The sequence below is a fragment of the Aptenodytes patagonicus genome, chromosome 8, assembly GCF_965638725.1.
Source record: "Aptenodytes patagonicus chromosome 8, bAptPat1.pri.cur, whole genome shotgun sequence".
Lineage (NCBI taxonomy): Eukaryota > Metazoa > Chordata > Aves > Sphenisciformes > Spheniscidae > Aptenodytes > Aptenodytes patagonicus.
Genome location: NC_134956.1, coordinates 9,844,461 through 9,869,766, shown reverse-complemented (window position 1 = coordinate 9,869,766; position 25,306 = coordinate 9,844,461). Strand labels below are relative to the sequence as shown.

General features: G+C 41.4%; 1 protein-coding gene across 1 annotated transcript in view; it reads left to right on the top strand.

Annotated features, from left to right (window-relative positions):
- ERC2 (ELKS/RAB6-interacting/CAST family member 2) overlaps positions 1–10,354 on the top strand; it is a 547,432-nt gene extending 537,078 nt beyond the window's left edge. The window contains exon 22 of the mRNA XM_076346281.1: positions 7,394–10,354. The gene's annotated coding sequence lies outside the window, so the exon portion shown is untranslated. The remainder of the gene's footprint in view (positions 1–7,393) is intronic.
- The last annotated feature ends 14,952 nt before the right edge of the window (positions 10,355–25,306 follow it).

The following is a 25,306-nucleotide window of genomic DNA, read 5'->3' as shown; positions in this document are numbered from 1 at the left end:
CCTGAAAAAAGTGTATTCCTTAGGGAGATAGGAAGGGGTACTCTTCTGATTTGTATCTCATATTAGGGTTTATAATTTAAATCTACCCCTCAGTTATATCAGTAATATCTCCTTTCATTAATTTAATTCATCTTTCTTGTCCATTTCACAATTCAGTTTTTAAAATCTGAATTAAATATATGTTTTCTCTTAAATGAAAGAAATGAAAAAAATAAGAACAGTGGGGAGTGTTGATTTAAATAAGTGGATGCTCATAAGTGAAACTTATCCCAGCTGAGATTTTAGTGGGTTCGTTTTTTCTGTTTTCATTTTGCAATGAATTTCTAGCAACAAAGATTTCTCTATCCAGTGAAAATTTTCTCTTTAAGAGAAAACAGCATCTTGAGGTTTCCTTTTTTAAAAAATTAAACAAAACATGCAGCAAGTTGCAATTAAATTTCAGTTAACAAAATGCAAAAATACACCCAACCTCCATCTGCCAAAAATAAATAGTTTGAAAAGTAATTTCACATCCCTGACAATGACGACTGTGTTTATGACATATTTCTGGTGCCATATTCCACTCTCCTATCACTGCCAGCTTGCGTCCAGTATTCAGAAATAAAACAGAAACACATTGAACTTGCTGAACTAGATGTTGCCACACTGAAACTCTAATGGGCTTAGTGACCACAACCTACAGGGGCCAGAATGTGTCAACAGCAAAAGGGCCAACCTCAATCACTGTCTGTGCTTTTACAAAGTTGTTACATGTTTAATTCTTTGCAGCTTAGTTCTCCTGCTGTTTTGGCTGCTCAAAACCAAGGCTCATATATTGCAGCAGCCTTCTCTACCTCATATAATGCCACAAAGGTCCCAGCAGGAGACCTTTCAGTGGAGCAGACAAGCCACAGGCTAGGGCAAACAGGGCATCACAACTTCCTAATAAGATGACTTATTAGATTGGGGGCTTGACACAGCTTTTATTTAACCACTTCTTTTCCCAGCCACCAGAAACACGAACTGTCTGTCTGCTTGGAGCACAGCAAGTGGTATGTGGATTTGCAGCAAGCACTGCCACATGCATTCAGTCCAGTCTATAAGTAGAGCATGGGTCCTGATGCTGTCTTTATCACTACACCAATACAATAATTTTGCCCTTAATGTCAGATTTCCAGCCACACGATTTTTTATTATATTAAATTAATGCTTTCCCACTGGATTGGTCACTGCCTATTTGGGACTTGGCGTGGGCTTGTGGAGGGCCGGCAGTGAACGGGTTAAACAACTGAAAAGGCAGGATCAGTTTCCTGCCTGCACTTGCAATGGCCTAAGGCAGTGCCTGCTGTTCAGGAGTTAGAGAGAGTGCCTTGCCTTGTCCCAGGTGGCAGACAGGCAAACCATGTTATTAAGAAGCAGAGATCGCAAAACCTTGATCTTCAAAAAAGGCCCCTAATTAGTCCCTAGCATGAGAATAAATGGCATTCCACATCAGCAAGGATGAAAAAGGCTCCTTCAAATTTCATTAAGTAATCTCTGCTATTGACAGTTTTTAGGATCATGTTGGGAACTCTTGTTGTTTGAACTACTTTACCCAAGAAGTCTTCTTTATTTGTCACTTCTGTTTTATTTAAATAAGAAAAAAAAATTCTTAATGGTCTCACATGCTGCATCTTAAGGAAGTCATAAATGTCTTGACAGAGAGCTCCATGCCCTATGCTGCTGAGTCACTGCTGCCTCCGTGAGCAGCTCTCGGGTCCGCTGGAGTTGATGGAAATTCTTCGACCATCTTCAATACGCTCCAGCTCAGCCCATGAAGAGTGCTAGTCTGAAGCCATCCTTAACACTTCCCATAACCCTCTTTTTACTTCAGTGTGAAAGTGACAGATTGAAGAATATGTGCTGAGTTTTCTCATGTTTCTGAAGAGCTTTGATTTGGACTAGACTTGTTTTATGAAAAGAAAAAGTTTATTAAAAAAAAATAGCTGTCTTTCAACTCATATACCCCTTGTCTAATTTTGATTTATAAACATTCCCGGTAGAGAAGGCATCCTTGTCCAAATAGTCTCAAGGTTCATAAACTTCATGTAATTTTATCATATAATTGTACAGTAGTTTTCAAGGACTCTCACTCTCTAGAGGGCTTGAATCCATTTGATTTTATCCATCCCAATGGTATCTGCTTTTATCCCTAACTCAGATTAACAACTCTGGCATTATAGCAACATGGAAAGTTCATCACATTCATGCAGTGATTCTACCACCAGCTGCAGATCCTTCTGAAGTTTACTGTATAATGAATTTAAAACATAAATAGCAAAAAATGGGATAAATAATTTCTTTGCCAGAATTGGAACAAAGTTAATTTTGTCTTTATAAGTAACTTTTTATACTGATTTTTTGTGAACCTTTCAATGTTTAATTAAATCCCACAGTTTCTGGATCTTTCTTTTAAAATATATTTTACTCATGTATTTATCATTTTTAAGCTTTATTGTAAGTAACTATAAATCATTGAAAAAGTAAAAAGAAAAATGGTTCTACTTTTACAATGTAGCTAAGAAGATATTTTCTAGCCTCTAAGAAATACACCTCAGAATTGCTTATTCAAAATCAGGAGTTATCATTATCAGGGATATTTCACATTATTATAAAAGAGAGATTTGTTATTAGGATTTTGTAAACTAGGTTTGAGCTATTTATTTTCTGAAAGGATTAGTGCATTAAGAGTAGAGCAGGACACATTTGCCTAGGTATACCTGAGTGTTGTCAGCCAGTTGCAGATCTCCCAGGTAACATTTCCTTAAGTGGAGTTTTTAAGAATGACTAAAATTTGTTCTCCTCCAAGCAGGGTGTTTACCTTCTGTATTCAGTGTTCTCCAGATAAAGTGCAGTGCTGCACTTACCGTTCGAATGAAGAAACTTCCTTTAGCTTTACTTTAACCTGTGGGCTTTATTGATTTGAGATGTAAGAAATTGTATGCCAAAACTTTGGTTATTTTAACTAGTTCTAAACAAGAAAGACTAACATCAGTTTTGACAACAAACAAAACCAGTTTTTGTTCTATCGGTTATGTTTAAAAGATTCCAATTTCAAACCAAACACAACTTGTGGTTATTCTGTCAGATATTTATATAGCCACTGGGGCGCCATAGTTATGCACCGCATACATCATTGTATTTTTAAAATGTACTTAATGAACATTTTTTCTTTTCTGGTAACTACTTCATTGCCTTAAATGAATGCATTCCAATAGAATTTGTAACAAATGAGCACTTTGTGTTTGCATTAATGCCAAACACGTTTAACAAATTTTTAACAAGGAACACTGGCAAAAAGCCAAACTCCTAGAGGGACACTGAAGGAATGCTATAAATTTAAACAAGATTTTACCTTTTCACTCAGCTCAACAAGTGTCTTAGGTGTCTTTGGCATCTCGGCATTGAAAGTTTTCTACGTAGGTTGGATACAACTTTATGTCTTAATTATTTCTCTTCTTGGCCCTCCTCGCTAGAGATTTTCACATCGATGTAACAGGCTTCAACAGGTTACTGTATTCTTTAGAAAGCGGGAGGTGGGTTTTCATTCTTTCCTTGAGAGTTAGGCCAGGAGGAAGTAGCAAAAACAGTATTTATTGTTGGGACTGTAATGACAGAGAAGTTCAAATAGCACATATCATGCCGTTTTCATATCCTATGTTAAGGGAACTATATAGTGGCGAGCACTCTGGCAGATCTGTGCTACCTAATATTGTTTCTTGTGCTGAGTTGCAAATACCTGTACTGTGATCATGTTTGCAACTGCACTTCAGGGGCAGGGGAAAAGCAGCCGACAGTGCTCCCACTGGTCCGAGCCCTGGGCTTGCACAGAAGCCACAAACAGATTTTTGGCTGAATCAAACATCTGGGGGGATTCTGCAGTTGTTAAGTTATGCCCACATGGTACATGTCATTACAGACCTTGGGAATCACCTAGTCTGTAATACGTGTTCGTATTAAAAGTGTTACAAGTAGCTCCACAAACCACATGCTTGCTCTTTGCTTGTAACTTAATATATTAATTTAATTTTTACTATGTTATTTCAGTTTTAATCAAATGCAGGAACTGAAAAATAATAATACTTAGCACTCATCCAAGACTATTAAAGCACATTACAAACATTAAGCCTTGCAAATTCCTGTGAGGAGCCTGATGCTATCCCTGCTATAGCAAAGAGCAAGTTAGGCACAGAAAAATGATACGACTTTTTCCTTAGTCACACAATAAGGTAGTGGCAGGGACAGAATTCAGAACAGTACCGTGCCAGGGCTTTGTCTTAGTTAATCGTGTCATTCTTTTCGTGGTTTTGCATAGACAAAAGTAAAAATTGAGAATGCATTTTTTTTCCCTTCATGTCATTTAGATTTTGTTGTTGCAAGAGGCACAGGTGAGTTCCAGGAGGTCACTTGAGAAAGACTTTATGAGTTATAGCCTTATTTTTTAAATACTATTTTTCAGTCTAGTTACTCGTTTCCAGAAAATGAAATCATTTCCCATCGTTTGTTGGTACTCTGATCGCAGTAATGATGAATGAGTCTAGAGAAGGAAACTGAGGAATTCATCCTCACAACTTTTTAAAAGATGTCACATTATAACGCAGATGCCTTGCCATAGATTAAGGAGCAGAAATAGCCCTAACAGGTTTTCATTACTGCTATCCTTCTCTACTAGCATTTGGTCAGACACCAATGCCTTGCAATAAAGTGGCTATTCCCTCTCTTTCTGACTCACTAATTACCATATCAGTTGTTGGCCTTTTATGTAGGTACCATGTGTAACAGGTTAGGAGAGGGCAATTTAAGCCTATGTGAATGGGTATCTGTTTTTGTATCTGGGTGCTTGTTGCAAACATTTGGAAAGCATATGGAGTATAATGGACATTAACCCAGATGTCAAAAATAGCCTGCATTTTACTACTGTTATTAAACAGTTTCCCCTTTAACCCCTTTGTGTTTACCCACCCTCTCCAGCTTGTTTCTGCAAATCACTGCTGAGAGGAAAGGATTGGAGGTAAAAAGTAGTAATCAGGCAGGTGTCTTTATCCAAAGGAAAAACAATCTGAACAAATATTTGTGGGCTACTACACTTTTATATCTTCACATCCTTCTGCTGTTTGCATTGACTGGTATCTAATGGACTGTCAGAGGTGCCAAACTCATAAGACATTAATTTCAGCTGGAGCGCTGCTGAATCTCAGGCCCAATGTACGTTACCAAATTTTATTTCTGTTTTAGAGGTTCAGTGACCTATACCAAGTACAGCATTGAAGAAACAAATATAAATTTAATTTACTCAACCTCAGTTGGTATTTGACAGCAATATCCTTTTATATATTTATTTGACTTACTTGAGAAATACTTTGCATTTCCTACCTGTGGTGAACAAGTTTTTGTTACACTTCCAATACATATATGGTTTCCTGATGAATGGGTGGGTTGATTAAGCAGGTGGGGTTTATTCGGGGGTTTCATTCTATACTAAAACCCCAATGAAAATTTGGGGAGCAAGCCAGAAAGAGATTGTATTTTGTGATTTGTTGCTGCTCCTCAGATTGGACACTTTATTCTGGGTTCTTATTTTTAAGAGCATAAATGAGTGTTAATTGCAAAGGAACTTCAGCTTGTAAAATATCAAGTATATTGAAGATTTGCTGTGATTATGTTTTAGCGAACCTGTTAAAAAATATAGACATTTTTGTGCTACAGTTTCTGGAATGTACTCTCCTCATTAATTTATGTGGGTGCTTCCTATGCCTATATATCTCTTGAATGATGATTAAGAAATACTCGGCACACAAAAGAATGGGAGCTATGCACAGTTCACGAAACGTAATGCATGCTCTGACTTACAGTTTTCATAAAAAGTTTGCAAAGATTTTATGTGCCAGAACTAGTAACATGATCTACTTTAGGAACTCCCTGGCTTTCCAACTCTGCAGAAGTCATTTTTTTCTCCATTCAAGGGCCAGATCCAAAACCTGTTAAAATCAGTGGGAACCTTTCCACATTTCAGTGGGCTCTGTATTAGTCCCTAAGTGTTTTAACCAGAAGAACTGTACCAGCCTCCCATTGGAAAAGTAAAAGGATTCGTCTAAGTTTGTATTATATAAACCGTTACATGTACGTGCCACGCAGACATGAACTTGAAAATAGGGATTTAAAATAATTTGCAAGTTTATTCTGTAAACAGTGTTTCACTTTACTCACAGCATAATTACTCTGATAAATATTAGCTTCTAGAATTTAAAGGGGCATTTTAGTCAACTAGTTCTATTTACAAAACATAACAATTTTTCAGCTGTATACAAAAGTGTGAGCATTCTATGGCAATTTCTTTTTGATAAAATTGGACGGTTTGGAAACTTCTAAAGTTACATAAATGCAAGGTCAATAACGGAGAATCCCATACATAATGCATTTCCACTTTTCTAGAAACAAAGTCATTAGATAAATGAACAACTGCCCTGTAAAGGAATCATTTAATTCCTCCCACTGATCTGATATACAGATAATGTGAATAAGACTGACTCACTACTCTCTGTTCAAGAATACTGTGCCATTTGCTTGCAACAGAACTAGTGTAACAACAAAAATCCTTCAGGCCTCACTCTGTAGTCGCTTACAGTCAGACACGGAACCTCATCCAAAGCCCGTGGAAAGCAGGAATACTCTTTCCACTGACCGACCGGGGCTTACACCACTTACCTCTCGTAGTCCCCTGGATTTCAGCAATGCCAGCCAAGCCACGAAGAGCAACAGTCATTGATTAGTGACTGCATGGCTGAAAAACTCATAACAGATTGTTGTATATTTTAACTTTTATAAATCTGAGGTTCTTGTATCCATAAAACCTTTCTCCACTGTTTTGTAAATTGAAGTGGACTTAAAGTGCTTAAAATATAACAATAAAATGTTGCTTTTAGTAACTTCAGTTCTGGAGAGTTGCTAGAGGTATTACATATTCCCACCTGCCATGGAACTGAGTGGAAATAAATGGATGATTCCTTTGGTTTCCAAATAAAAATATTTAGTTTTACTAATAGCGTTTCCACTTCAAAGCTACTGTGCTTATAGATACGAGCAGAAAACTCACCGTTTGCAGAATCACAAGCACAATAAAATTGCACATCTTTGGAATTTAAAATCTTTCCCATTGAGGGGGAATCCTGTCATACAAATCAGCTGTAAAACTAACTGCCGCCCTATGAACATAATAAGTGGGTTCAAATCAAATTTAAATCCTCACTCAATCTGTAGTCTCTAGAAAAGCAATATATCCACTGATGTCTATGAGACGCTTGATTAGATGAGAACTAGGATGTTTTGTATGCTTCAATCATGTTACTAATGGGAATATTTTGTTCCCTTGTTACAGTTGTCAGAGGAACTAGCGAAAGAGGAAGAAAAAAATGTAGCACTGGAAGGTAACGATGATAATCTATTGCATTGGATCTCCAAACATGACCATGATATCCTGGAGAAGATCACAGATGCAGAAAATGAATGCTAAGGTTGATATCTAATGAAATGCTGCATTAATTGGCATTTTCTCCATTATTTTTTGTAGTCTACTATGAAATTAGATACTTTGGAAAATAATCGAGACTCAAGCAGAAATTATAAGAGCTTCATTTCTGTCTTTAATGGGTCTTGCAAGTTATTCTGTTTTCACAAAGAAACCATCTGTTCAGAATATTATTGTTTAATGAAGTTCAGTTAAACAGGTTATTTAACTAATTTTTGGTAAATTGATATTGATTTCAATAAATAATTCAGATGCTCTTAGGTGTGGTATCTGCATTTGCTGATTTTACCTAGTCTATTCTACAGTATCACTTCTATTGCACTAGATTATCAAAGAGGTATTAGTAAAATGCTATATAAGGGTGTTGGCATTAATCTTACCCCCAGTTAGATGTGGGCTTTTCCAAAAAATAAAAACCAAGCCTTTACCCTCCTCTGTTTTCTTATATCTACCGATGAAATAATAGTAATTAAAAAAAACCAAAACAAAAACCAAAAAACATTGATAGTATAACCGGTATTAAGCTCTGGGCCAGGTTGGAAATGAAATCAATTTTTGGTACTAATAACTGATGACAAAGATTAGCTTTATGAAAATATGGTGTGTGTCTCTGACAATGCATAGGACATCTAATTTGAGCATAAATATAAGATTATATACAAGATGTATCTATTCCTGGATGGTAGAAGCTTGAGGCGTATATAAATACATATGTATGTATATATATGGACATATACACAAGGATGTATCAACCTTTTACCATCCAAATGCATACAGGTTTTCAACAATAAAAGCTGGGACTCTTTAAAAAAAATAAATAAGGATAAGATTGCTGTGAATACAGTATATGCACTAGGTCTCCTGTAAATGAGGAACTGTTTGTTGTTGTTTCCTACACTGAAAAACAGTCTCCAACGTGGATCCCAACAAATCTTGGATATTAAAGAAGAAAATACCAGTCAACAAATAGCACTTAAAGGCTGTTTGTATCAACAAAACGTATCTAGTAAAATAAATTTAAAGCACACGCAAGGAAAAATAAAAATGTGAAGTCATCACATTCAGTGAGAGAATATAACTCATAGTCAAATCCGTACCACTTCTCAAGGAGAGGATCCTTATGACTCCATGAACATTTTCAGTCGGTCTGGCAAACATCTGCAAATGTTTGGCTATTTTATTGAGGCATCTTTTTGTCCATGGAATGCTTCCATGCTGATGGGAGTGGGAATAGAATTTCTGCATTTTTAAAGGACAAACAATAAATTTAAGCATGGGTGGCCTTAATCCTTAGTAGTTTTTCTTTGCTGCTGTAAAAAAGAGAAATCTAAATGGATACTCCTAAAGTCTTGCACTGAATTTAGAAAAATTATTTTTTGAACCTGTGGTGCAATTAACCCTAAACATCCTACATGAGCCATACACAGTAACCCCTTCAAAATTATTGTCTAGAGATGATATTTTATTTATTTGTACCATAATTCTTGGTGCAATCGAAGAGCAATTTATTTGAGCAGGAGTCCTGCTGGATGCTACTGTCTTCAGTAAATAGAGTAAAATGTATAGAATTAGTATAGCATAGATAATCCAAATTTCATTCATGTTTAAAAAGTTTGTCCTTTAACTATCAATGGCATTTTAGATCTTTGTTTTTGAAACAGCAAAGCTTTTGAGAGTATATTTAGCACATATGACAAATGTTGCACTTGGAAACTCAGACAACAAAACTAGTTTCTCATGACAAATTTGTTGTCGCAGTAGGGGACAATCGTCTGTGTCTCTTACAATCAGGTCTTTACCTTAACTCTGCAACTGAATACTTGAAGTAGGAAATAAACTAGGGGGGAAATAGGGTCACAGATACAAAGCTGTATAGTTAGATATTTATATGTATGTGCCAATTTTGTCACAGATATTATTTTAGGGGCATTTTTGATCCACTCATGTTGGTAAGAGTATTGATCTAAACTTTTATCAGGGCCAACAAGTTAGCCCCTAAAGAGGAAAATTTTGTCTAACATTGCTTTTTTCTTTCTTTCTTTCTTTTTTTTTTTCCCTTTTCATTTCATGTGATACTCTATGATGTTTGGAGAAAATCTTTTCATATACTAAAATAGAATCTCGGGGTTTACAATAAACACTGTGATGTTGGGAAATATTTTATTTGAGCAATGTTTGGTAGGTTTTTTTCCCCCTCTAAGTGTAAAGAAGCAAACCAACTTTTGGTTAATATTTAAGATAATGATTATTATTTTAATGTGAGATCAGTCTTGTACTGCACATTCTTTCTTTCATTTAAATGTACAGTATGAATTTTGTATTTAATGAATTTTGTGTATCCGGTATGCACGTACCTGCACATTGACTTTCATTTGAAAGTGGGTTTCAATTTACTTTTTAAACAGTGTTTATGAAAAGACCTCAGATGTGTTGACACAAACTATATCTGCAATGGTTTTTTTTGTGTGTGTAGGGTGACGTTTGAATGTGATGTTCTGCAGCAATGGGTCAGTATTCCCTATTTACCTTAGATCCTCATTTGATAGTGCTTCTCGTAATATTTTTTTCAAGTGAGTGGCATGTTCTGGATTGTGATATTGATATGTGGTTAAGGACATTGATATGAGACTAAGGAATTCCTAAAAATTACCAGTGGGCATGTATTAGACAGTCATTGTAATTTAATGTCTAGTAGAAGTGTAAAGTACCAAGGTATTTAGAGTTCATAACATTGTTATCATGTGTATGGGAAGTATTTAGTGTTGATCAGCTTGTTTATATTCATCAAATAAACTTTGTTTCTTTCTGAAATCAGTGTTGTGTCATTAAAAGTAGGTTTAATGACTGTAAGAAAATGTGTGAGAGATGTTTTCCACATGGTAAATCTATCACACTCCTTATTTCTCTAATTGCTACCATTCAAAGTAATTTATCTTCCTGTTGTTACTATCACATAAACTGTTTAAGGAAGCATAAAAAGGGAAATGTCTCCTAGGCCCCACTCCCAGAAATGCTTACGAGCAACTTTACTAAAGTGAGGAACCATTTTCCGGATTGGGCTCTTAGAGAGCAATATGCTTTTGAGTGGGTTTCTAAACCATAATATTCTTGTGTGACCCTGTGTAATTGCATAGAAAATTACATTTTGTTTATGTACTTTACTGACCAAAAGCCATAAGGTGTGAAATTCTCTGCACAGTCAGCTCCTTTTTCAGCTGCCTGGTAAGTGGTTCCCCGTTTCCATTATGTTCACTTTTTTTAGAAAAGGAACTTTTGTTGAACAGGAATTTCTTACCTCATAGAACTCCCTGGACCAGCTCAGGGCACACACAGCAGGAGAATAAAAGGTAAGTAAGTATGCATTTTACTTAGGTTATTTAAAAACACACAGTCGCTTAGTTTTAAGCTCTGTTTCTTTACCTATAAATTAGTTTTCTTGGTGAGAGTACTACGTACTAACATAGGATATTAGATTTCACTTTTAACTACAGCTAAATATACATTTATTGTGTATTCTACTTATGCCTACTTAGCTTTGAGCTGTAATACCATAAATTGAGTAGCAATTGCTTCTATCTTCTTTCTAGACCTACACAATTTTTCAGAATGGTCTTGTTCTGTACTCAGGCAGTGCCTGTATCACGGGACTCTCCATCCCCCTCCACTGGAAACATGCATTTTTAACTCTATTTTCAGCGTTAATCACTTCCTGCTTTAAAGGCAGCTCCTGCCTCCCTGCATGGGGAAGGGGACTAAGAACATACAGGAGGACGGCAGTGGATTTGGGGAAACTGTGAAAGGCTCTTGAGCCCCATTTTCTGTAAGATTGTTTTCAGCAAGGAGTCCCCTCTTTCCCTCTGTAGAAAGGGCCTGTGAGGGCCCCAGGGGAAGGGGCAGGACCAGTGTGTTTGTGTCTGCTGCGTGCTTCGGGGGGGGGGGGGGAGCTCCCCAGAGGGCAGCTCTGGCTGCAGGAACGTCTCACCTCAAGTTAAATTTGAGTTCACACAGTCAAGAGCTCCTCCAGCCCTATAGGAGAGAGCCTGAATAAGACTCAGCCTCTCCTGAGCTTGAAGTTTCTGCCTAAGAGAGCCTATTTGTTCACCGCGGACTTAAGCCAAAGTAGCTTGAGGTTTGAGCTAGCAAATGTATAAGCAGTGGGGGACATTCAGGGGATGAAGCCATGTGTCGGCTTGCATTTCAAGCCAACATGTCAATTCAAACACACTCTGAGAGCCCCAAACAGCTCTGTGCCAGCATGAGTTGGATAAAGCCAATTGCAGAACACCTACTGCATCTCCTGGTTGTTCACACTGTGCTCCAGGTCCAGGATTTGATCCTGAAAGAGCCTCACTAATTACGCACAGTGCGTCCTGCCCTGTGCAGAAACCTGCCAGAAAAGTACAAAACAGAGGGTCAAAGAACTGCGTATTTCACCTGTTGATACTGCTTCTCCAAAACATGAAACTTTTAATAACTAATGTATTAAATAATTCTAATAAAGCCAAGTCAGCTCTAAATAAGTAATACATTTCCCATTATGGAGTTAGTGGGAGCCCTGCACATTGCCAGGGCATGATTTGACCCATATATGAAAAGGACAGCTGATGTGGGGCTGCTGTACAGATTTTCCTCCTATGAGATTAGAGTGATGTTATTTCATGCTCCTGCCTTTTCAAACAAGACACCTCTTTTTCAAATGCACCTTTTCAAACAAGAGGCAACCTCCGCCTTCACCAGGAGTAGCCTACGACCCATCACTACAGATTTTGTATAGCGTGGAGGCACTGATGCAGCAGTAGCCCCGCTGAGAAGTCCACCCTTGATGGATGCAATTGCCGAATCAAGGACTGATTTTGTTTGGTTTTACATTCCTTCCACTTCTTGCTCTTCAAAATGACTCTGCCTTCAGACTAAAACCAGATCACCACAGATGCAGGGGAAGAGCAGGCAAAATGCCAGCGCATCCTAAAGACAACGCATGTATCCCTTTGAAATGTGCACTTAAATTTGCGTTACAGATAGTTATACCATATATTCCCACGTAGCTACAAGTCTCAGGACAAATACAAGAACTTTGAACTCATTCAGTTGCTAATGGAGGCGACTGTCCAACTTTAAAAAGGCCATGCTTTTGGTACTCACCCCAGCGAGGCCAGGAGACAGCAGATGTTCTGGCAGCTGCAGGCTGCCTTGCGCTCGGGGAGCTGGGGCTGGAGGAGAGCAGCCAGCTCCCTCCAGATGGAGCAGACAGCGGAGAGGCGAGTGGGAGGCTGCACAAGGAAGTTAGATAGCTCCAGATAGCGAAGGACTGATGATGTGTGGCTCCACATCACCTAACCAACTTTCGAGAGGCTGCACAAGAGAAATAAGCACCAATCCACAGTTAACCTGAGTTCAGTAAGAAGTCTTCTTGTCGTGGGAAAATCGATAGAGGGGAAATATCTGTGCAGAATGCATGATAATGTAGCATGGTAACTATTTTTTATTTGAATGTAATTTGGACAAATGCATTACTCATAAGTGAGTTATCCAGGGCTTGCCAGATATGCAGCTAAACAGTTATTATAGCAAATTACACCATCATCTAAACACCTCTGTTTTGGCTCTTAGTTGTCTTCTTTTGCAATAAGTATTGTTGTCTAATATTGCTGTATTTACTGCTTCGGTTACCATAGAAATAAATAGTATCATGAACAACAACATGCGTACAAGCGAATAAGAGCATTTTATGAATTTCATGAGAAGAACACCCTTGTTAATGAAGACCTATATGGTTTGGTAGTTCTTAACATAGTTCTCAAGTCTATTGGTTCGTGTCCTCATATGCATTTTATTATGGGCTTTATATTTCATTTTAAACTTCTAAAAATAAAGAAAAACAGCTGAAGTACATTTTTTTTTAAATGGACAGATTTTGGTTAGAGGTTAACACAGGCCAAAAGAGAACACAGATCTGCCCTGGAGCTCTTACAGTTTTATTTTGTTTTGTTTTGTTTTAATAAAAAGATCCTTATTACAATCCACTAAGGGTCACAGAAATGCGGTCATTACAGACCAGCCGTATTCCTCATGCATAACTCTCCTGCCCTCTGTACCTTCTCCAGTCTTAGATCAATCAAATGTGTGAAGGCAAAATTGTTGTCAGTCATGATAAGGGTGTGCATTAAGGGACTAATCCAAATTTTACTGAAGTGAACTGAAAGACTAGTGATTAAAAGTAAGTTTCTGATTCTGCCCCACTTGCTGCTTTCTGGAGCATATGTGTACATTTACAGGAGCATGGGGCCAACCCATTTCCTCTATATATCAGAATATGAGCTAAATGTAATTCAGATAAACAAACTGCCTGACTTTTTGAATGCTTTGGGATATGAAAATATATCTTAGGTTTCATTACTGAAGTTCATTGACAATGTATTTTGTTTGTAGTTGTCCTGACTCTGTTTCTAGGTCAGCACTCTATTCCTACCAACTCTTAAGATAGTCTGTCATTATAGTGTCTCTACATTACAGTCACTTATCTCATGGTATTTGTTACAATTGAATAAGTATCATTCAGTCTATAGGTTAGTTTGCTGTTGCTATAGATAGACTTGCTATTGCCTCAGGGAGTAAAATGCATTACATCTAAGGAGTCTCTTTTCTAAAACAAAATAAATTCTGACCAATCTTTCAGTTGGGGTTGCTAGAGGAAAAAGAAGAGGAGGAAAAAAACCATAATAACTAACTCCCAGGGCTGTCCAGGTAGCCAGTTTCTAGAGGATTTGTTCCAATTCTGATGCCCTTCACCATGTCAGAGTTATTCTCACTGAAGTTAAACAACCAGTCTCCGTATCTGAAAGCTGAACGTTGTAAATCTCCCTTGTGAATGTTGCCTATGACAGGGAAGGAAAGACTTGCATAATTACCACTTGTACTTCCTCGGAGAACATGAGCTCAAGTCTAAAGCAAGGAGTTTGGTCAATAAAATATCAAGGTCTGAAAGTAACAGGAAAAGACCTGTCCAGCTCTTATGATAAGGAATTTTTTCTTGGTCACAAGAACATGAATATCTCAGTGGAAGCCTCTTCTTCAGACCCGAGTATTGTGCAGGTATTCTTAATTTTTCTTCAAGATTACCATCAGTTATTGCAATTCATGGGTAAAGTAATTGAAATACCTCACAATCTTCCTTCTATGTGAAGCATACTGCATTAGATATAGTTATTCTGCTAAAATACAGAGAACTGTTTACTAATCCGACTATAAATGTTATTATATTCATTAGTGTCTTTGAAACAGGTTAAGAATTTAAAATCAGAGAGTGAGAATAGCGCCCTGTTTCCATGAGCAATGCTACTGAAGTCAGAAGGAATTACTCACAGTCCTTCTCAAGTGAGTAAGGGATATCAGTGCTTGGCATTTTTGGCTATAATCGGCCAGAGAGCTTATAGAAGAATACAACTACTCACGTGAGCAAATTTTTACAGGACTTAGGTCCTAAAATCAATTATAAATGCTTTTGGGGTAATGTGAATGCTCATGGTCATGCTGATACCTTTTCATAGCAATCCTCATCCACATCTGTTCTCTACATACATCACAGGGAATGATTTCGGTTAAAATGTTTGTGCTCTGCTGCTGCTCTGTTTGCTCTTCGCCATTGCAGTCATAGGGGCGTACAGGACTGATTTTTCTACTTTCTGCAGTGCTTTGCACATTTTTTAGCTCTCAATTCCCTCATGCAGAAGTGCCATATGCAGTCTTTGAAAACCTCTTTTTGAAGGAATCCTGTGATTCTTTGGCTGCTTTGCCGTCTTCTCTGGGGGTGCACAGAGGACTTTGCACGAGGCAGGAGGCACCTAAGGTAAGACTGTCTGAAATTAAACACATGCTTTAGGCTTGGATTACCTATGGGTCCTATTCTGTGCAATATGAAAATGCTCTCCTTCCTTTGCTTGCTGTGGGATTTGAATATAAGCAGCATCTTGCATGATAGGGACTGAAATACAGAAAAACCTTATAAAATTTTCCTAATATACATTAGGTTGCCATAATTAGCGTCCCAAAGAATCAGGCAAATCAGGAAATATTAAAATAGGTAGTTTAGAAATGCTGTTTTTTCAGAGTTCACTTGCCTAATCAGTTTGGCTCAGTGATTATTTTTCCATCTCAATTTTGAAATTCCAAATACAAATTGTGATGTATGCACGTTTGTTAAACTCTGAGTGATTAGTGAGAAATTGCACTGAAGGGGCATTTTCTGCAACTGATTTGTTGGACCTCGACACCATAGCGAGTTCTGAGAAGAATTTCGATTACTTAGCAACACAGACATTAAACTGCAGTCTGAAAATAAAGTAAATGAGATATTTTAATTGAGTAATTCATATGAAAGGAATGGTGCCTTGATGTATGACAGCCTAGTATTTTCAGGAAGGTCAAACACCAGGGGAATGGGACAAATTTAAAAAATCAGATGTTTTTATTTTGCTAAATTTCTTCCTATTTGCATATTCAAAACATTTCAAAGTCGCTGCCTTAAACCATGTTACAAACAAAATGGCAATTGAAGAGATAGTTTTGATGTTATGCACATCCTACTCGCACCGCAGGGATGAAGATGAAAAGGACACTTCTTTTGAGTGCCACATCTTAGTACAGTTTTGTAATTATGCTACATAGACAATATTAACAATTCTTATTAAATACAGGATATCATCTTAAAATGAATACCAGATTTTTAGGAAGGGCTTTTTAACAAATATTTTAAAAATCTGATTTCACTTTGAATTAGCTTTCAAAATCCAGTCCAGATATATGTAAAGAATATAAAATGTAAATATATTTTCTAAAGTACTACAGTATGTGAAATTTATAAATTGTTACATGCTTTGCTAATGCAGCTGAGTGAAGCTTAGTCTCAGATCAGATAGAATCTTTTCGATAAATCATTTATGACTAGATGACTTCTTATCCAAAAGTCAAATATGTGATCATTTACAGAGGTCACTGGCTGTATTCTGCTCTGTGTTCCATAATCAGCTGAAATAAACCCCAGGAGTCCCTCCTGATTGTATACTCACAGGGTCACAGTATAATAAAATACTGCTCAAATTGTATTTCAGACAAGGAATGCTTTCCCCAAAACTATTCTAGTCTCAGGGACAGAACTGTCAATATTCATTCCAGTGCAAATGGCAAGTATAAAGTCCAGCATTTTGAAGGGGAGCACCCTGCCTACTTCGTGGCAAAAAGCCCTGCTGTGACACACATTTAACTATTTAAGTGACTTTTACAATGTATATTCTATACTCCTTTTTTTACATAGTCAAGCTGGGACTTAAAACTAAGGCACCTTTTGATAAAGAGGAGAGTTACAAAGAAAATACTGAAAAACTTGGGAATATTTTTGTAAGGAACACAAGCTGGTGTTGTGGGGTAGTGAAGAAATACTATCAGCTTCTATGGAAATAGAGAATATCCTCGTGATATCCTACTCATGGTAATGCAGCCCTCACGATAACTTCATACCATATTGTAAAAAAAAAAAAAAGTCACAGGATGATGGAACTGCATGGAAATGCACTTTTGCCTGAAAAGCAGATAGGGTATTGGCCTCTGGCATTTCCATCATTCCACAGAAATACATGTAGCTAACTTTCGGCATAAAACTTTGCCGAAATGAATGAGATTTTATTTTCCTACGGAGTTCACTACAACCAGTGGTAGATCAGTACATCCACCTCTATGCTGGGTAAGTTACCCTGTGAGCCTCAGATGTTCTGGAAGGAAGTGTTTTATGACAATATTAGCAAAACAGCTGATTAAATAAAGAAAAGTTGCTAAATTTGCAACCCGTAATAAAGACAATCAGATAAACTAAAGTGCAATGACTATTATCAAGCAATTAAGTGGCTGCTTCTGTAGCTGTTCCTTTGCTTGGCTGCTTTGTTAAAAGTGGTATCATGGAGTCACCACTATGCTTTGAATTATAGGTTATTACTGACTTGTTTGGATGGAAGAAATGCTGTGACCAAGACAGATGCCAATGAGGCAGGGCTGGGCAATTACCATAGCTGTTCAAAGCAGCACACTGGGCAGTAATGAGTACCTGTCATGCTCTCCCAGAAGCAAAAATACAGCTCCTTGACAAACAAGCTTGCAGTGTTCTGTACTATTATAAAGAACAGAAGACCATCTCCCACCTCCGTGGGATTGTCAGCTCCAATAGCACGATAAGCTGCTCAGATGGCTTTTCTCTGCCTTCGAATGAAGAAGCAGAACAAGAGGAGCCACACATACACAGGCTATGGACTTTGATCCCAGAACTTGGGTAGGCTGGAGCACCGGCGTCACTGCAGAAGCCCTCATCCACTTTGTTGCCAGGTCCTGCCTGGAAGCACAATACGCTTTCAACCACAGTCATCCTTGTTTCTTCCAAGATTATACTATAAGCATTTTTTGTCAGATCACTCCTCAAAAAGTGACAGTCTACAGGCTCTAAACAGCAGAAGAGAATGGGAGGTGGTCCAGGATAAATGAATTTCCAACTTTTCGAGGCTGGGTTAGTGATTTTAGCAGGGGAAGCACTTGCCGTAAGTGCCAGGTCTACACACGTGGCCAATACACCTATTCTGTATAGAATCTTAATACTTACTACTCAGTCTGGTCCCATGGCTGTGCTATCAGTGTATCCTTGTGTTATTCACTGTGGGCAAACATTCACACTGTCAGTGCCATTTTCAAAAGTTTTCACAATTTTCTTTTAAATTGAGGAAAATAATGTGGAGCTAATACGGTACCTTAATCATTCCATGAAAAAATAAAGACAATAGTATCACTGGGGCAACAAGTCACAAGGTTTGCCTAATCAAATACTTAAAATGAAGAGTTCAAAATTAATCTAAACCTTAAGTATCTTTGTAAAATGAGTTGTCAAACAACGCCGTATTCTAAACAAACTGGTAAGAATCAAGGTCAATTCACAGACTATTATGGAGCTTGAAAGATAGGGTTAAATTTATCAGGTGGTGCATAGTGGTGCATAGATTGATAGCTATGTTCAGAATTATATTGGCTTTAAGCAGTCATGGACAAATATACATTGGCTTAGCTGTTATGACATATCTTTAGTCCTAAGGAAATGATAAATTAGCTAAGTAGTCTTTAAGATAAGTGTCATGTAAGGGCTAACCAAGCTCCCTCCTCTCACTCTTAAACACACCTCACTGATGACATGTGTGTGTACATATTTAAAGAAATGCTTAGTGATATTTCAGGTGAGAGCTTCAGACAGCATCCACCTACATTCCTCCTTGAGCTATGCAGACTTTGAGGATCTAATATTGCTACAATTATAAACTCGAGCCTAATCTTCTAATCCTCTCGGAGGTAAGTACTGCTATTCAGGAGTGGACGTGGCCCCAGGCAACCACACATGGTTGTGACCATGTCAGGAGTGGGTGTCAGACTGGTCCATTCTCATGGGAAGTCTGTGGTGCCTTTTCCTCTCTTCCCCTTCCTGCAGGTAAATTCATGCCCATTCATGGTCTGCTGGTTTGCCATCAGTAAAATCTCCTGAGAATCCTAATTACCTGTGGGTCATAAGTATGGCACAGCAATCACAGCCACACCATGAAAATATGCCAGGCAGAAAATGGAATTAAAAAAGTTTCCTAAGGTAGGAGTACCATCTTATACGGTCCAAGGAGGATGGTGAAACAAGTGTGGTGATGTACCACTCAGCACCATATGAGCAGCCCCAAACCACATCTCAGGCTGCCTGGGGTGTGTTAGCAGCATAAACGGAGCGCAATGGCAGTCTGCTTACAGAGATGTCCGTTCAAAGAGCAGAGACCACCCCAGCATGATCCCTCAACCTCTCTAGCTGGTGCTGGGCTGCTTCTGCCCTCTCTTTGCCGCTGCAGTTGGGAACCTGAAGCACAGTCACAAGGCAGAGACCTGCGTGTGAGAACGGGGCTGCTAAAGGGCTGTTACATGTGTGTGATACAGGTGGGCTGTGGAAAAGAGCTTTGTCCTGTCCTTTCTCCATTGTCTCCTGTGTGGACCCCCTCTGCAGCTATGGTCTTCCATGCCCCAGTTATTTTGCGGCTCTCTGAGGAAGAACCAGGAGACTGTGCTGGTCCATAGTCGGTGCGACAAAGCTCCTTGCCTGGTCATCTCTGGAAAATGAACTCTCTGTGTGCCTTTGTGTGTGTGTGTGTGTTGGGGAGAGTTATACTCGGGCCACTCAGAAGAAACGTGTAAGAGCCCTCCAGAGTTTATGGGAGGTGCCTTTGGCCTCAGTGAAAGAAGGAACTGGTAGCATGAGGAGAGGGAAAGTACTCTGTTGTTAAGGAGTGGTGGTGGGATTGTTTATTTTTCCTCCCATAAACGTTTTTTTTAAGGTCCTAATGGAAACAAAGCAAAGTATTATTCCTCTAAAAGCACTATTCTTTAAGTAAACCAGACTCACTACTTGAAACATTCCAATGACATATGGTGGCAGCAGGGGGATGGCCAAGATGTGGACGGGAGAGGTATCGCTGAGATAAAGACCCACAGCTTGTAGGCAAAGGCACAAGGTGCGAGGAGGGGGACACCTGCCCCAGAGAGAGGCAGGAAAGAGGAGAAAACAGCAAACACTTTTGGGGGCATAAAGTTATCTACCTCCTTGGTAATTACCTTCACCAACCTTGCTATTCCAGAGATAAAACCAAAAATGTCAGACGCTCCCCTTTCACGGTCTCTATTACTACAGAAAACAGAGGTGTAGGCTGCTTTCCAGTGTCCTGTCGGCTGTGGAGGAGTCATGTCCTCCTTGAACACCTCCTTGCAATAGCATCAGCACCTACACCTTCAGCTCACTGAGCTCAGTGTGCCAGAGCTGGGGTTGGGCACAAGCAGCTGCCTCTGGCACCAGTCTCTCAGGAACAGCAGAATAATCATCACTGTGGGGCACCAAACGCAGCCTTTCCTGCTCTTGTGAGAGGGCATTTTTTGACCATCTTCCACCTGGCTGAGTTCACGGCAGTCAAGTCAAGTCCCATGCTCCAACAGATGTGGCACCAGGTTGGCATCCTGGTTCAACAGCTTTTAGAGTTAATTCTCAGTTTCGTAACGAATTTTCTCATATCTTTATTTTCCTCCGTGACCCAGCACACACACGTGTTGTACCTGGGCTGTGATTTCTGCAGTGGCAGCAAGGTTTAGTAGACCTCAGCAGGAGGGAATGAAAAGAATCCAGCTGTGTTTTGCACATTAAAAATAAAAAATGAGTCCACAACTTACTTTCTCCAGCTGATAATGCAGACAAATGCTGAGTGTTTTGAGGGGGCTATTTGTTATGCAGTTCGTTACTAGTAATAACAAATTGGTATAGTTATCATCAATCAAATATATAAAATGGTATTTTTTTCCTACAGACTTTGCCAGTTTGTAGATCAGTGTATTTACCAGAATCTGTGACACTTCAGTACCTGTAAACTTTCCTTTGTTGCCTGCTGCCTCTTATTTGCATCTCACTGCATCTAAAATATGTCTTCACCTGGTAAAGACGAATGCTAATCTAGACTCTGTATTTCTTCCTCTCTAGTGGTTATTGCTGCTCCCAAATATCCTGGCTTCTTTCAACATCATGGATTTGGGATTTGAAGGAGGGGGCGGCGAGGACACAGACACACATGTCCATACTCTTTTCTTTGTATTCTAGTCTCTTAACTTGTCAAAGTTTTTTCAGCAGTTAGGCAAGCTAGAAATAGAAAATGATTATTTAAAAAGAGAGAGAGAGTTTCCCTGTGCTATTTCTTGCCTCTAGTGGCTAAGGATATAGGAAAATAACAATTACTGCAAGAGTTGGCATAAAATCATCATCTTTGGCATTTCTTTTGTAGTTTAGCCATCCTTTGGATGACAGGATGGTCTGTAGAAAAAAGCAACAGCATGTTTTAGGAAAGAAAACAACATTAGGAAAGTGCATATACAATTTCAAGGCAGTACATCTAAGTCCCTCGGAGCTTAAAATAAAAAGTCATCCCTGGAGTAGATGTGCTGGTGGGCAGTGCAGGTTACATGTTCAAAATAACCTGATGTATTTGCTCTGTCAGATGGTCATTATGGTACTATGTAAGGCCCTCACCTAAAAAAGCGTACCTGCAAATACATTATGCATAGTAATACCAAAGCAGCTGCAGATGGGCTATGCCTTCACAAAGGTTCAGTGCGACATGTGTAATAATTCCTATATTATATATTCAAATGCCACGATGAACTAAAAAGACATATAGGAAAATACCTTCTTCCCCCAAAAGTTCTGCTTCCCAAATGGGTTCTTCATGATGGAAAACCATGCCTATCGGCCTCTGACTGCGTATTTGCCATTGGCCAAGGTATAAAGATATAAATCACACAGCACTACGCGTTAAAATGAACATGTGCATGCAATATTCTGATGTGACTAGTCCTTTGTTAAAATGCATTACTCCGCAGAAAAATGGCAGAAACACATCTAAAAGACCAGAAATAATCCATTTCTGTCTTACAGAGAATTGCAGAGCTATAGCAGACCTTCATCTCTAAAACCCTGCAGTGTTGCTGTTTGGGGTTCTGCTGTTTGGACATTCAACAATGTCTTTGCACTTCCTATTACTTTACTCTGAGCATTTTATTTTTTCCTCCAGAAAACACTTCGACGTTGGCAGCGAAGCACACTGGATCAACTGCCCCGTTAACTTAAGAGTTCCATCGCCAGGAAACCTGGAAAACAAAAGCTTGGGCAGCACGAATGCCTGTAACATTGTCAATACTTCTCCCTCCTGCCCCCTCTAGCTTCACCCAGCTGTTTTAAATAACGAGGAGAAATTAAAATTCTTAAAGCCTTGCAGGATGTTTGGATTTCTGCCCTTTATTTCCACTTCTATGCGCCATGGCTTGAAAATTTGCCTGTGATTTATAAATTCCCTGTTCAGTTTTCTTTTTAAAAGCAACGACTAGGAATCCCGGCAACGAAAATGATCTGGTGTTGGCTTCGCCTATTGCCAAGCTGCTGCTAACAGCCCTGCCTGCTTGCCTGCCTGTATTGATCGTCCCAGGCTAGGCGTTTTCCTGTGCCCGATGACATTATGCAATTACATGATGATAAACATCATTCGGGAATACAAATGCGAGAGGTAAACAGCTCGGGGCTCTTTATTAGTTTATTTCAGGCGATCTTTCTTGTTTTACTGCGCGGCTCCTCCCCTTTTTACAGTTTTCTGCTATTCTTTACTAATTCTAGTGATTTGAGAAATGACCTTTAACCCACGCAGTTTGCCGACTCCTAAAGGGGATAATTGAAATGCCACAGTAAACCAAAGGCAATAAAATATTATTTACTAGGCATAAAACTAAGGTTGGTCTTCCTAAAAGGAACGAACAACCCCTTTATTCCTGCCCCCCCTCGCCGGACCTGGTGCTACACCTCATTTATAAATTCCTCGCCAGCCGTCCCGAGGAACGAACCGCAGCCCGGGCCGTGAGGATGCCTAATGGGAAGGCTCCTCGGATATCAGGGAGTAAATAAACCTGCCGGGAGCGATGCTGCGGCCTCGGGCCCCGTCCCGGCAGGCAGGTGCCGGCGGGGGCGCGCAGGGTCCCGGGCTGACCGCCCGCCCCCGGGGCGAGGGGGGCTCCGCGCTGCCTTTACGCCTCCACCGCTCCGTTAGGCAGCACCCCCCTTCCCACGCCGCCCCGCTCCCTCCCTGCCTGCGCACCCGCGGCCCGAGCTGCCCGCTCCTCGGCTTTCAAGAGCCGGGTACCCCCTTCTCGGCGGCCCCTCCCGGGGAGGCGGCGGGCGCCGCCGGGCTCGGCGGGGAGCGGCGCCCCGGGCAGAGCGACAGAGGGGGCGGCCCGGGGGGCGCTGGGCAGAGGAGGGAGCGTAGCGACCGGGGCCTCGAGGAGGGGAGCTTGCCTGTGCAGTGGTCGTGGTGCCGGAGGAGGGCTGCGCTTACCTGGCGGGCAGCGCCCCGTCGGGGCGGGCGAGCTCCTGGCCCTGGGGGCGGGCGTGCAGCCGCAGCGGGCTCAGGCCGGCCGAGATGTGCCTCTCCCCCTGTCGGGCTCCTGAAGGGATTTTGTTTGCGCTGGAATGGCTTTGAAGGAGTGAATGCATTTATTGATAGAGGAGCTGCTCTCGCAGCCTGTTTGGATTTCCCAGGGCTGCTTTGATAATGTGTCCCCTCCCCCGCATCCCCCCGTGGACCCGCAGTCGCAGGCGAATACAAGGGAAACAATGCGGAGTTACGGCACGGCTGGGGGAACGCTCCCATTTCCTGCACTTGGGTGCATGCGACATGCGAGAGGTGCAATAAAAAACCTTTGGCTGAGGACTGCAGAGCGGGGAAAGCACTCTGAAGTACAAAGTGGCCGCGAAGCCCTCCCCTCCTGTAGCGCTCATTGGGTCTTACATGATTTAACCCGAACAGTTTTGTCAACAACTTGCCAAATTTACAACGGAAAAAAGACGCTGAAGAAGAAGGAACCCAAACCGTCGAGCCCGCTCCGTCCACCAGCGCTTGGCAAGCGGCACACGCGGCCGCCTCTCGCGTGTCCGAGCATGCGATAAACAAGACCTGTCAAATGAGCCACTCATCAGGAATGCCGGTGCAGACCCCTCCGGCCCGGCCATGTGCGCTGCACATTGCACGCACATGCATGCGAGGGGGAGCCTCCGCGGGGCCGGCCCGGCAGATTATTGTGCGTGTGCGTGTGTCCCCCGCCCCAGGATAACCGGCCGGCGGCGTGCGGCGGTGCTGGTGGCACAGGGCGGGCCTCGCACCCCCGCACGCACGCCTCCGGACGGGGTGGGCGCGGGGGGCACCGCTTTTGCGGGAAGGGTTTGTGTTCACGGGGTCTCACCCCGGGCTCGGCCATCGAGAAGGGCCCGGCGACGCCGGGCTCGGCCGGGGCCGGGGCGGGCGCGCTCCCAGGGACGCGCTGCGGCCGCGGAGCCCGGGCGCCCCCCGCCCGCGCCGGGGCCACACCGGGGTCCTGCTCGCTACCGTACAGCTTTAAAATCCAGCCCAGCCTGCAATAGGTCGGCTCCGGGCGCATGCGCTGCGGAGAAAGTTTTTCAGCTGCCGTTGGCTCTCCAACTTTTTTTTTTCCTTCCCCCCCCCCCCCCTTTTTTTTTTTTTTTTAACAGTTTTAAGCAGCGGGGTGAAGAGGAGCGAGGGAGAGACACGGGGGGAGCTGGGCCGGCTGCAGCGGGCGGGGGGCAGAGCCCCGAGGAGGAAGGGTCGGCTGCAGCGCGACGCCGGCTGCTCCGGCTCGCTCTCCCGCGCGTAACTTGCTCCCCGGCGCTGGGTGCCTTTGCCAGCGATGGATTGGGGGAGCCGCAGCTCCTGAAGCCCCGGACTTCTCCCCTCCCCCTGCCCTTACTCGCCTTGCAGGATCAGTCGCCCCGTAAGACAGACACACGCATGCACAAGGCCCCCCCTCCCCCTTCCCCGGTTGTGCAGAAACTTCTTTTTCTGTTGGGCTTTTTTTTTTGGCTTTTTCTTCTCTGTAAAATGGAGGGACCCAGCCCCAGGACGGCTCTGCAGCCGCGGACGCTCGGCTCCGCACCGCCCAGCCTTTAAGCAAGTGAAGGGGGCGGGCAGGGGGGAGCCCTGCGCCCGCTCGGCTCCGCTCGTCCCCCTTGTCCGGTCCGCGCCGAGCCGCGGAGGGGGCGCGCCGGCGGCCCGAGCGCTGCCGGGGGCCGGGTGGGAGCGCGGGGAGCCCCGCGGCGGCACCACCTGGGCTGGTGGG